This window comes from Eutrigla gurnardus (assembly GCF_963514095.1).
Source record: "Eutrigla gurnardus genome assembly, chromosome: 4".
Classification (NCBI taxonomy): Eukaryota; Metazoa; Chordata; class Actinopteri; order Perciformes; family Triglidae; genus Eutrigla; species Eutrigla gurnardus.
Window position 1 is genome coordinate 22903288 of NC_139918.1, and position 12133 is coordinate 22915420.

Here is a 12133-nt window from a genome sequence, read left to right on the forward strand (position 1 = left end):
ACGCTTTATCTGACAGTAGTAAAGACAGACCAGAGACACAGTGAGACAGAGGGATGCAATAAATGAGGCTCCCCAGTTATTTGTGTCTTAACCAACTGGCTACCACTCACACCCAATGGTTTTTCTACCCAATATTTTATTTTACCTAGAATAAAGGATCACTTAAAGGGCCATACACCAAAAACACAAAAACATTGCTATCAAGCCACATCTATGCTGTAAATACTCACTGGTAGATGAATCATGTCTTTGTGACACTTAAGCAGCCAATTCCTCACATTCTAACACGCTCATGACAATGCTAACAGGCTAATGTTTATAAGGTATTAGCACTAGCTCATAGTGCCGCTGAGGCTTATGGGAATACCATTAGTTTCGCAGTTAGCTGGTCATAAATCAATGTGTTGAAACATTTTAAATGTTTTGATATTTTGCGCTTGATTGAACTTGTGTTTCCAGGAACAAAGTCACATTGATTTGCTTGAACCTAAAACTAACCTTAATTAAAAGAGTTATCTGTCAAATACATGGAAATCCAGATTTTTGTCCCCAGATTGGAGAGCACTCCCGATAATACAGAATAGTGTTTAACACGCTCGTGCACAAAATGAGGGATTACTATTTGCCTGTTACACATCAGTGGAACAACAGATGCATCATGCAGTATTTGTACTGTGGTATATTCGCTCCCAAAGCTGAAACGTTGTAGTTTAGAAACTTGCAGCTGCGGGCTACAAGGACTGCTGTCTGCTTTTCAATAACCAACTTTTCAGAAGCTCCAGCGCACAGCAGTCGCCTCAAGGAGATGAATGCCGCTGCTTTTTCTGACAGTTTTAAAGGCGGATAACACACAGCCAGGCCCGGTAATGACTACTGTACCTGAACACAGCATGTACTCAAGAAAACCCCATGACAGTTTGTAATTGTAGCTGCTGCTGACCAAGTTTGGACTTGGTGAAAAGTAGCAAAGTACATTTTCTCAATTATTGCCCTTAAAGCGACAGTTCACCCCAAAATAAAAATGATATATACTTCTTACTCTCTTTAATGCTTTTTTTTGTGTTTTGGTGTGAAATGCCTAGTTTTGGAGTTATCGGCTGTAGAGATGTCTGCTTTCTCTGGAACATACACGATTATAAAGCACTCAGCTTGTGATGCTTAAAAAAAATACAATAGCAATATATAATTTCTGGAAAGAGAGATTGCCGTATGCCGAATGCTCATCGTTTGTACCCTCTAGCAATTGGAAACCCTGACCACCCCATACAAAGGTATTCAAAATGTAATTTCCATTTAGAAAACCTTTGAATTGGCTGTTCAGGGGTTTTTTCAAAAGTACTAACCACCAGCTTTTTGAATGTGTATATTTTCATAGAAATTGGCTGTAACGACCTGAAACACTTTGAGGACCTGAACCTCTACTGTAGACCTTCTGGGTCATCCAGGTCCAGTCTATTAAAGGTGCCATATTATACTGTTATACTGTCCTGAATTTCAGCTGTCTAAAAGTTGCTCAAATGAGCTCTGCTGAGAACAGGCTGGTTCTGTCTCTGCACCTTTAAATGCTAATGAGCTCCGTCTGTCAACGCCTACTTGGAGAGAGACGGAGACGATGCCGCTTACGCTAGCGGTAGCATGCGCCAATGTTTACGTGGATGTATCGCTATGGCTCGCCTATGTGGCTCAGGTGAAGTTGCCGGGTCCCGTATGGTTGGGACAAATCGTTTTATGAGGGTCAGTGTCGAGGCAAAGGCAGCTTTGTACTGACCCTCGTTACTGAAGCAGTCTGATGTGAAGTGGTTAGCACAAACATACAAGCTAACGCGAACCGTAGCTGGCACATTGTCATTGTAAAAATGAAACGCAACCACCGTCTCTTCTGTTCTTCTGTAGCTGGGACAGAATATAAGCACTTATGTTGATTTGTACGACAACAGGGCAATCTGCGTGTCTAGCTCTGAATGACGACATTGTGAAACATTGCTATCTCACTGCTATTTCATTGCTGCCTCACTGCAGGACAGACCAAACTTCACCTCCGTGATGAACGCCCCCTCTCGGATATCTCCTATCATCGCGTAGAGGAGTTCAGCCTATGCAAATGACTCCTTTCATTACGTAACGACAGGAGCTGAATCTGAACAGCCCGTAGGAGCACCGTTGTACCAGTGGGTGGGCTGCAGAGACCATGCAGGAGTCACTTGTTTTCCTCATTCGTGGAGTTGACAGGCTCAAGGAGGACCAGTTTAAAGGTGTAGAGACCAGAGAAAACATGTTTTATATAATATGGGACCTTTAAGGTGGAACCCGGCCAGAGTTAAAGAGCTGCCTCTATTATGGTGCATTTTTCAATTTCGTAATAATAAGTAATTTACGAGTCTTTTCACAGGCTTAGCCAAGAATCCACTTCAGTCCAATACTGGGTAAGTTTTCCTTATGGCCTTTCTTTAATTTATCAACTCTGACATTTTGAATATCTCTGACTGGCCTGAATGGAATTTTATTCATTTCCTCATATTTTAGATTTTTGTTTGCATTCAAGGAAGTGGAACACAGACTGATTTTTGCACATTTGTTCACTGTCTGCACAGGAATAGAAACATTTACAACATAATAATGATATTAAGATTAGATTAGCTGTTATCAAGGAAACCCTTGCATTTGATTTATCATTATTTGAGAGTTTTTATTTGCACTTTCATTTCCTATGGAACAATTCATTCCACGTTTGATCGTTCCACAAAGCACATGCTGCACACGAATATACACAAATGTGAATAATGTGAATGCAGGAAGTATAATTAAGCAGTATGCAAGTGTTAAATGACTTATTTAAAATGAAAATAATTAAGTTATTATTTAATTCATGAGTTGAACCTTTAATCTAAAGCCGAAGCTTACATAATTTACTAAAACATTATTATTTTAAAAACTACTGACTCACACTTGACATGTGAATTTAAGCACATTATGCATGAGTGAATGATGAAGCGGCTTGGAGAAAATGTCTCAGTGGGACAACAATGTGTCTCTTATCTTACAGTCTTTCACATTTTCATTTGCAGCATGCAGTAAATTTAGAATATGAGTGTAAAACGTGTTGGCATCCATTGCTCCAAAGAGAAGAGCTCCCCTGTGACTCTTTCAGTGCAGTAAGTGTGCGCTGTGTGTTTAACCATGGGAGGAGTCAGAGCGGGGAGTAATTTAAGTTTGGCATTTTGATGTTCCATGTCAACACAAGAAACAAAATAAATGAATTATACACATAGTGTATTTAAAAAAAAGTTTTGTTTAGAACTGCAATCTGAGTGTAATCTTGGTGTTGATTATTGTGGAAACAGTTGAGAACCTTCATATTTACACACGGCCTCCAGCAGGTGTCGCTGATCTCCTAGAGCTCCAAATACTGAGCTGTCATGCATTCCTCTGTAACTGCTGTCACAACTGTCTCAGCAAATGAATCTCCATCACAGTCAGAGCTGGTTTTTATTACTTACCAAAGCAAATTAGAAAGAAACTGTAATATAAGTTGATAGGCAGTTGATGGAGGAGATGTTGTGCAAAACACTCAAAACAGGAATTAATTAATCTTGATTACATTAAGCAATTTATCCAACATCAGATGACTTCCTCTCTTTTTTAAGCCAAAAGGTACAGAACGATTTGTCAGTGATGAAAGTTTGATATCTTTAGGTGAGATATTGTAAAAGCTGCATGAAGTGTTGATGTTCAAAATTGAATTTCATCGAGGGTCGTCTCGGGGGAGCAGAGATCAAACAGTGTGAGGTGGAGAAAGAGAAAATGTTTGGAATCAATTTCACGCCTCCCTGAAGAATAATTGCTGTGGATTTTAAACATTACAATATTGAGTTAAGCGTCTTTCAGCTTATGTCAGCGGAACGCATTTAGTCGAGTGGTTCTATCACGGCTGCCTGTTTCGTGTTAATTAATAAATAACTGATGTATTTATCTGCCATGAAATACCATTTCCTGTCTGCTCCTGAGACAGACAGACAAACAGACAGACAGACAGACAGACAGACAGACAGACAGACAGACAGACAGACAGACAATAGATAGATAGATAGATAGATAGATAGATAGATAGATAGATAGATAGATAGATAGATAGATAGATAGATAGATGGATAGATAGATAGATAGATAGATAGATAGATAGATTATTTCCTTTTCCTGCACATCAGAACATTAATATCAACAAACCTACATGTATAAATTATGCATAGATGGACAGCGTTTACTTTTTATGGATAGTGGTTTGATAAAAAAAAAGGAGCTCCAGCAGGAATTTTTCTCGTAAACAAGCAATTTTCTCTTCTAGACAAGAAACCATTTATATTCTGAATCCATCCTTCATAAAAAGGCATGACTGACAAAACAAATGGACACACAACTTGCATTAATAAGAAATAAACTTTTCTGTGGTACAGAAATGGAGCCAAAGCAGACTGTGTGTGAGGTCATTGGCCCTTGTACTCCAATGAAAACTCCACCGGTGGACTGAGTGAGTATTAAAGTGGCAATATATGATGTTCGGAGACAGGGACGTCACTAGTATTTGAAGAGCTTAGCCCCCAGGAGAAGCATACAAATCGTTGCGCTTGCATCTTTTTACTACCGTATTACAACTACACAACAACCAGGGAAGAAGTCAAGCTAGTAACAAGTTAAAAGCAACAGACATTGTCTTCTTCCATTCTCTTTCAATTACTGTAGATTGGTTCAATCAGAGTGATTTTGCTCAGTAATATTTGTCATAAAGTACACAGTAGAATAAACCAAAACTGTTTTTAAAGGTTGCAATGAAATCTGACAACATATGAACTTTACCCCAATAACTGTACTTTGTATGTATGTGTGTGTAAACAAAAAAATCAAATCAAAAAATCTAAAACAAAAAAGACAAAAAGGCTTTACAGAAATGCTTCTTTCTAGTATATTCTTTCTACATACTATGATGCTATACTCCTAAAAAAAACATATTTTGGGGGGCTTGGGAAGAATTTAGAGTAGCTCCAGCCCCCCTAAAATAGACTTAACCTAACAATGTCACTGTTCGGAGCATTAATATAGCACCTAACAACTATTTGGTCCGTAAAGACATAGTGGGGAAATATCTACCTGAATGTAGTCACTCTCCCTCTGTGTGTGTTGTTATCCGAGCTTCTCCTTGCTGTTAGCAATGTTAGCTGAGGGACCGGCATCTCAGGCTTCACCATGTTGAGAGATGTTTGGAGGCGGTATGAACCTTTTAGTAGCAATATTTAATTTTCTTTGTCCTTGTCCTCAGTAATGCTTTTTATGAGTGAGGCATTACAGTGAAAAGGAGCAGTCAAGTAATACATTGACAGGGACTTGTTTCTAGCAATCTTTAGGAAGCCATGCATGTGTGCTACAAATGCTAATCATGTTTTGTAGACCAGTCTCTACTTTGTGTATGGTTTTTGCTGTTTCAGAAAGATGATGGAAAGTGCAAATGATTAGCAGAGTGGGGGACTAAACGTGTGAGGAAAGTGAGTGTGACAGGCAGAGTGAGTCATTTAAAAAGGTCAGGTTCTCAGTGTCTCTTTGAATTAAGTGATGCAATGAACTTCTTGCATAAAGATGTGTTTTCAGATGCTACTTATTAAGAACAGGGGTGGCTCAATTTGGTTATTGTACAAAAAAAAAAGACCCAGTTTGCCTAATTCATGTCATTCCCAATTTGTTTTGGTAAAATAAGCTGATTTTGCTTCCAGTAGATGACGTTATGTGGCAGTAATGGTGGTCTTTTGCTGCAGCGCTGGAACACGTGAACCAATAACAGTAGTAGCGACACCTCCATTATCGCGATGTCCTATCAACATTCGTTGTGTTTCAAGCCGGCGGTGAGTCACAGCGAGACCACAAACATGGAGGAAACCCCACAGAGATTGAACAGTGGTGCTTCTGTTCTTAAAATCTGTTTTCCTTCACAAACATTCCCCCCAATAAATCTGTCCTTCTATAATTTTAACCAGAAAAATGCCTGCAGCTTTGTGGGGGAGTAATTGCACCATGCATTTTAAGAGCTTCCTCCTCTACCAACAAAGGTATAGCTTATGAACCTGCTTTATGTTTTGGATAATAAATTGTGTTGTTCCATCAGATGAATTTAAGCTTATTAAACCCACTCTTTATGCAATTGCTGCTTTGGTTTAAGGGATCAGAGAGATTGTGTTTTTAGTGAAATGCATCTAAAAGATGAAAATTAAAATGAACGAGCAATAAAACGAACTGTTGCTCAGTTTCACGAGAGACTCAAATGGCTGTTCCTGTCCCCGTCTCAGTGAAGATGCAGTCAGTCCAAGCTACGTTCAAGGTAAACAGTGAACCTTCAAGCTCAAAAAGTAGGAGTGAAATAGAAAATGGGGGGAAGGAGTGGTTTGGAGTTTGGAGGTGAAGGAGTCCCAAACAGCCCTGGGGCCGTTGGTGGACAGCAATGATAAAAAAACAAAACTAAAACACTCTGAACTCAGTGGCAGTCCTCTGGATCCTGTGGATGGAATGATTTTAGCTGACTATGCTACAAACACAGCTTCTCGCTAAGTCTTAGCTTCAGAGGTTGGGAGGTAGAGCCGGTAGCTGTGGGAGTTTTCTTTGGCTACTTGAGTCAACACAAGGTGAGGTTTGTGCTGACAGCGCGGCCTCAGTACCCTGGACCTCCAGAGAGCGAGGGGAATAGCATTACCTCAATCAAATCCGCTGCCTGCGAATGGCAACGAGGAGAAAGAAAAAGAAGATGCTAACTGAAATTAGCTCCACTGTGCATTCAGTTCACCGAGCGCCACACTTTGGATTCAGCAGGCGGAGGCCGTCTGAAGTCTGTTCATCAAAGTTTCAAACGAGAAGCTTCAGCACGAGGCTTGCTGTTTCCCAGCTTCCACGATTTCATCGTCTCTACGCAACTTAGAGAACTGGCTTCGTTTGGACGCTGTTTAAACATGAATCCCAACAGATGAAATCTGCAAACGCAAGACTCTGCAGTGTATTACTGTTGCATTTGATGTGCTGCTTGCTGAGTGAGCTACAGTCGACAACAGAGAGCTTGTTTACTGGCAGATTTTAGTACTGGGAAAGGAGACGTACTCAAGCTTGTCGAAGTTGCTCTTATCGCAGGCAACTAAATTGACATAGTTTTAAGCAAAAAGCAAGAAGCTAGACAAGTCAGAAATGTTTCTGGTCTCAGGAGGGCTGCTGTCAAGAAGTTTTTTGGGGGGTCCTGTTGGAAAAATTTCCCTCAGCAGCACGGAGACATCAAACCAGGCCTTTAAAATTTAAAGCAAAGTAAAGAGAAATATCAGATGGCATTTTAAAAGCATTTAATGGAAATATGACACACCCTGTGTGTGTTTTCGTTCTTTGGATACAAATGTTTTGGTCTTCAAAGGCAATCATTCTGTCAAAGTGCTTTCTTTGCCTCAGACTTTATTTATCATTTAAAATGTTCCTACTTTTTTTCCTGAAGGATTTTAATGTTACTTTTATTCACAGACCTAGAAACTCCCAAGTATTCACTCACAATAAAGACATAATTTGAAGTGGCTCGTATGAAATAATCTGCACATTTTCACCTCACATTTTGGGCGGGATGTGGGCTTTTTTAAAGCTTGCATAAGGCCTCCTCCATGTTTCCTTTTGGCGCATGAAGCATTTGAGGAGCCCCGTGGAGTTCAATGGTATTGACCATAGTATGAATGCAGAAGTACACACACACACACACACATACACACACACACACACACACACACACACACACACACACACACACACACACACACACACACACACACACACACACACACACACACACATCTGAGAACTTCCTTTGAAGCATCTGCTGCCCAGAATATATAGTCAGTATGAATTTCTTATGTTCCTGCATCTTTTACTCTTGTGCTCTTGATGTTGGAGGGAAGTAGACTTCACAGGTCAGACTTTCCACGTCTCTTTGACCCAAATACACCCAGATTGCTGTCAAACACACGCGCACATATACGCTGAACACAGGTTGGTCTTGCGAATCCGTTACCTTTCTTCGGGGAACAAACACGATAATAATCTCAGGCGTGGCTGACTACAATGTGAATATATGCCTTGGTTTTGTACAATCATTTTTTTAAACGCCAGAGAAAAGTGTCAGGAGGGAAATAACATGTTTCCACTGCAGGATTACGGCCGGAACAAACAGAAACTCACACACTGTCATCAAATGGCCCTGACGTTCAACACACATTTATTGATAATCCATTTCAAAGCAGAGGCAGAGACAACATGAAGTGTCCCTTTGTCTGTAAAAGCAACACACTATCTTCTTTGTGAGACAATTTAGTTCTCCGGCAGCTAAAATCGACTCCCGGTGTTTGTTTGCTTCTCACAGCCGAGGTTCACGCATGTGAATGTGATACGGATGCTCCTTAAAAAGAGAGTATTGCTCTTAATAGCCATGTTTACAACATGTTAGTCAACTTTCCATCAACTCAAATAAACTAAGCTACGGTCAGAAGTTGCCGCTGTTGGTCACACAATGCTGCATGTTGGCTTGTACTGGCCATGTTTCATGCTGTCCAGAGATGAAGACAAACATTCGGCGGTGATGGAAATATCCAGGAAGATGGCAGAAACTGCTGATCAGTCATGTGAGATAAATGTTTGAAATGTGTTCAACAAAGACGTTTTCAGAAACCATTTAGTGACTCTTTTTTCCGACAAAACCACACAGGGTCCACCTTATGTTCCCTCAGCACAGGGATAAATATGAAGCTGCAGCCAATTAGCATAGCTTAGCATAAAAACTGGACCATTTATATACTCGGTGGCAAACAAACATGTATCATGCTTACACGTTTTGTCCAGCAAGATAACCTTCACAAATGAACATCACTCCTATGATTTTTGAAGCATAAACATAGACACCAGCCACTTAACCACCTTTTTAAAAATGCATAAAGCTTCAGAATTCAAATCCGGCATTTACCCGGGTGTTTTGTCTTAACCACAGACCATATTCCTGGCATGAAACAAAAACCCTTGGGCCCTATGATTTGCCAAAATGTGGATACAATTTATGAATTCATTAGAAGCATTTTTTTTTCACATCATCTATGCCGAATGAACAGAAAACAAACTATGCTGCTGTGCAAAAATATTGTTTTGTTTTCATTTTCAGGGCTGCTGATTCTCTCCTTTGCTCTCGTTGTGAGAGCAAGGCTCCACCACACACACGCACACACACACACACACACACACACACACACACACACACACACACACACACACACACACACAGTCATGTCGAAGAGGCCCTCTGAGACACCTAGTGTTGTGAACACTACAAGAATTTGACACAACAGCAAAATGTAGAGCACCCTATTTTACAAAAGGATGAAATGTTTTCTTACTGTGTGAATGCAATTGCCAGACGCTCTTCCTGGTGACAAAATGTGCTTGAATCGTAAAACAACGAATTTAAAACCCTTTGATTTCGGGACGAGGGAACCGGAAGTGCCAGGATTTAGGACTCATTCCTGCCGCAGTCTGTAATCCACTGAGAAATGCAGCAGCACAGAAGATGACGTGGAATCTTTCTTTTAGTCTTCATCCTTCTGCTACAGAGAAACACCTTGACAGCTCTGTGTGCTACTCTGTGCTGCCGGTTGCACACTTTCTTTTCTCTCACATGTTTGTCTGTGTTTTTTGAAATCTCTTTCATGGTTGCCTATTATTTACTTTTTTAAATTGATGCACTGCTGCGTGTTGGGGTTACACAACAATGTGAGAAAACCCTGAAAAAAATTGGAGTGCTGATCATTATCACAGTGGTAGGGCTTTTTATCTTGGAGTTTATGTGTTTTTAATCTGCTCTGTCTGAAGCAAACACAGCTGACCAGTCTGCAGCTCGGAGGCGGACGTAATGAAACAGATGCTCGGCAGATGTCAAGGTTAAAACACGCGCCGAGGAATTCACTTTCCCGTTTAACGGGCTCGTTGAGAACATGCCTTTCAGCTGTGGCCTGTGGAAGTGGAAAATTGGGGTGGAAGTGGCGAGGTGGAGGGGAGGATTGAGTCGTTTCGAGTGCACATATCTTACACTTTTCTATATGCATTTGCAATCGAAGGTCTCCGTTTTTTCTTTGGGGTTTTTGTGGTCGGATGGGATGAGACAAACCCTTACAGATGACATTCACTCGTGCTGCTCCCTCGTGCTTTAGATTGAAGGCGGCTGCCAGCTAAGAAGATGATCATTTTCAGGATTCAACTTAAAATGGAGCCCTGCAGCCTCTCAAAACTGACTCCGGCTCTCGTCTTTTCAGGGGCGACATGAGGGAGAGGAGCACCTACAGTGAACAAAGAAGACGTAGATATCTCCTCTGACTCTGGCGGTGGTATATGAGAAAGTTGTACTCTTCATGTTGCTTTTAAAGAAAATTAACACATACTTGCATGCATTTTTTTCCACTTTTATTGTAGAAAAGTATTTGTTGTAATCATATGGATACAGTTTCATCTGTTCTGAGTAAACTATCACTTTAGGAGGATGCTGTGAGTGACATTTTGAGATTTATGGTACCATGGAGACAGAGGGGAGGCGTCACCTACTTTTTCATCTTTGACAGTAACAACTTATGAGCAGAACAGACCTCCCATTAGCACAACGACTACCATATCTGCCTCCCAGCTATCCTTACATGCACAAACTGGTCTTCAGAGCTCACTGGGAGGAGGACGAGCTTGGAAGTTTCTCAGTTCAGATTTCCTTTATTTAATTTGTGTTTTGTTGTGTTTCTTGGCGTTGAACAAACTAAGTTTCTGTCTTTGTTAGGGAGAGGCAGGAGTGGGCACGATACAGCGAAATTACCCACCTGATGCTGCAGTGCACACACACACACACACACACACACACACACACGCACACACACGCACACACACACACACACACACACACACACACACACACACACACACACACACACACACACACATTGCTCTGCTCTTCCCCTGTTTGATAATCAGCTGCAGCAACAATCAGAATGGGAAACGAGCAGCCATAGAAACGTGTGCCTCTTGAGTGCACGTTGCATGCAATAAATATGCCTGCGAATCACTCTCCGTCCTCGCCCTCCGTCAACTCTGCTCGGCTGCTGGTTGTAACGGATGATTTATTAATATGTTCTCACTAATACACTCCAATCATGCCCTGTACTGCCTGCCGGGAGAAATGATGTCTACCTCTCACACTGTCCCTCTGCTCGGGTCAGTCCAACAGAACCTGTTCAATAATTCAAGAACTCGCTGGACCGGAAGGGCCGCGACCCGCATGTTACACACAACGAGGAGGCACACGGCACTAAACTCCAGCCATCGCTCACAGCTCATCATCAGCTGCCGAGGAATAATGAAGCCTAAATGACCCGAGCAGAGAGAGATAAATGAAGTGGTGCAGAGCTGGAGAGCACGAACAGTGGATATCCATGTTTAAGATGACACCGTTATCCTCATTTGATGTTTTAATAATGCTCCATTATGTAAAGGACATTTGTAAAATATGCTTACTGTATTAGCTTTCATACTGAGGGTTTAGTTCAGCATAAAGAGACGGATGGAAACGTCTAGCCGCTCTGTTTGAAGGTAACAAAATCTGCACTTCTGAAGCTCATTTATTAACTGGGATTATCTTGTACTTAACTGAAGTGTTTCATTTACAGGAGCTCAATTGCTGGACTATTTCTGGGCGAGGCAGCCTGGCAGATAGTCCAGCACACATCCCCAACAAAAAAGGCAAGTTGATATTTTTATACACGTTGATAAATAAGCATGGAATAATTGGTTAATTTGTAGGTGGATTTGGTTATTTTTGGAGCCAAACAAGCTTTTCCCTCCAGCTTCCAGACTCTAGTGCTATGTTAAGCTAAGCCGCTGCTTCCCTGGCTTCGTATTTAAATTTCACCTGCCCTCTGCTGCTGTTGCGTTTCCAGGAGCGACTCGGTGTGTGAGCATCGTGGCAAGCACACCCACTGCTGAGGAAATTCACTCATAAGTCAGAACTAAACTACAAGGGAGCAAACGGATTCATTGAAAGGTTTTGACAACTTGT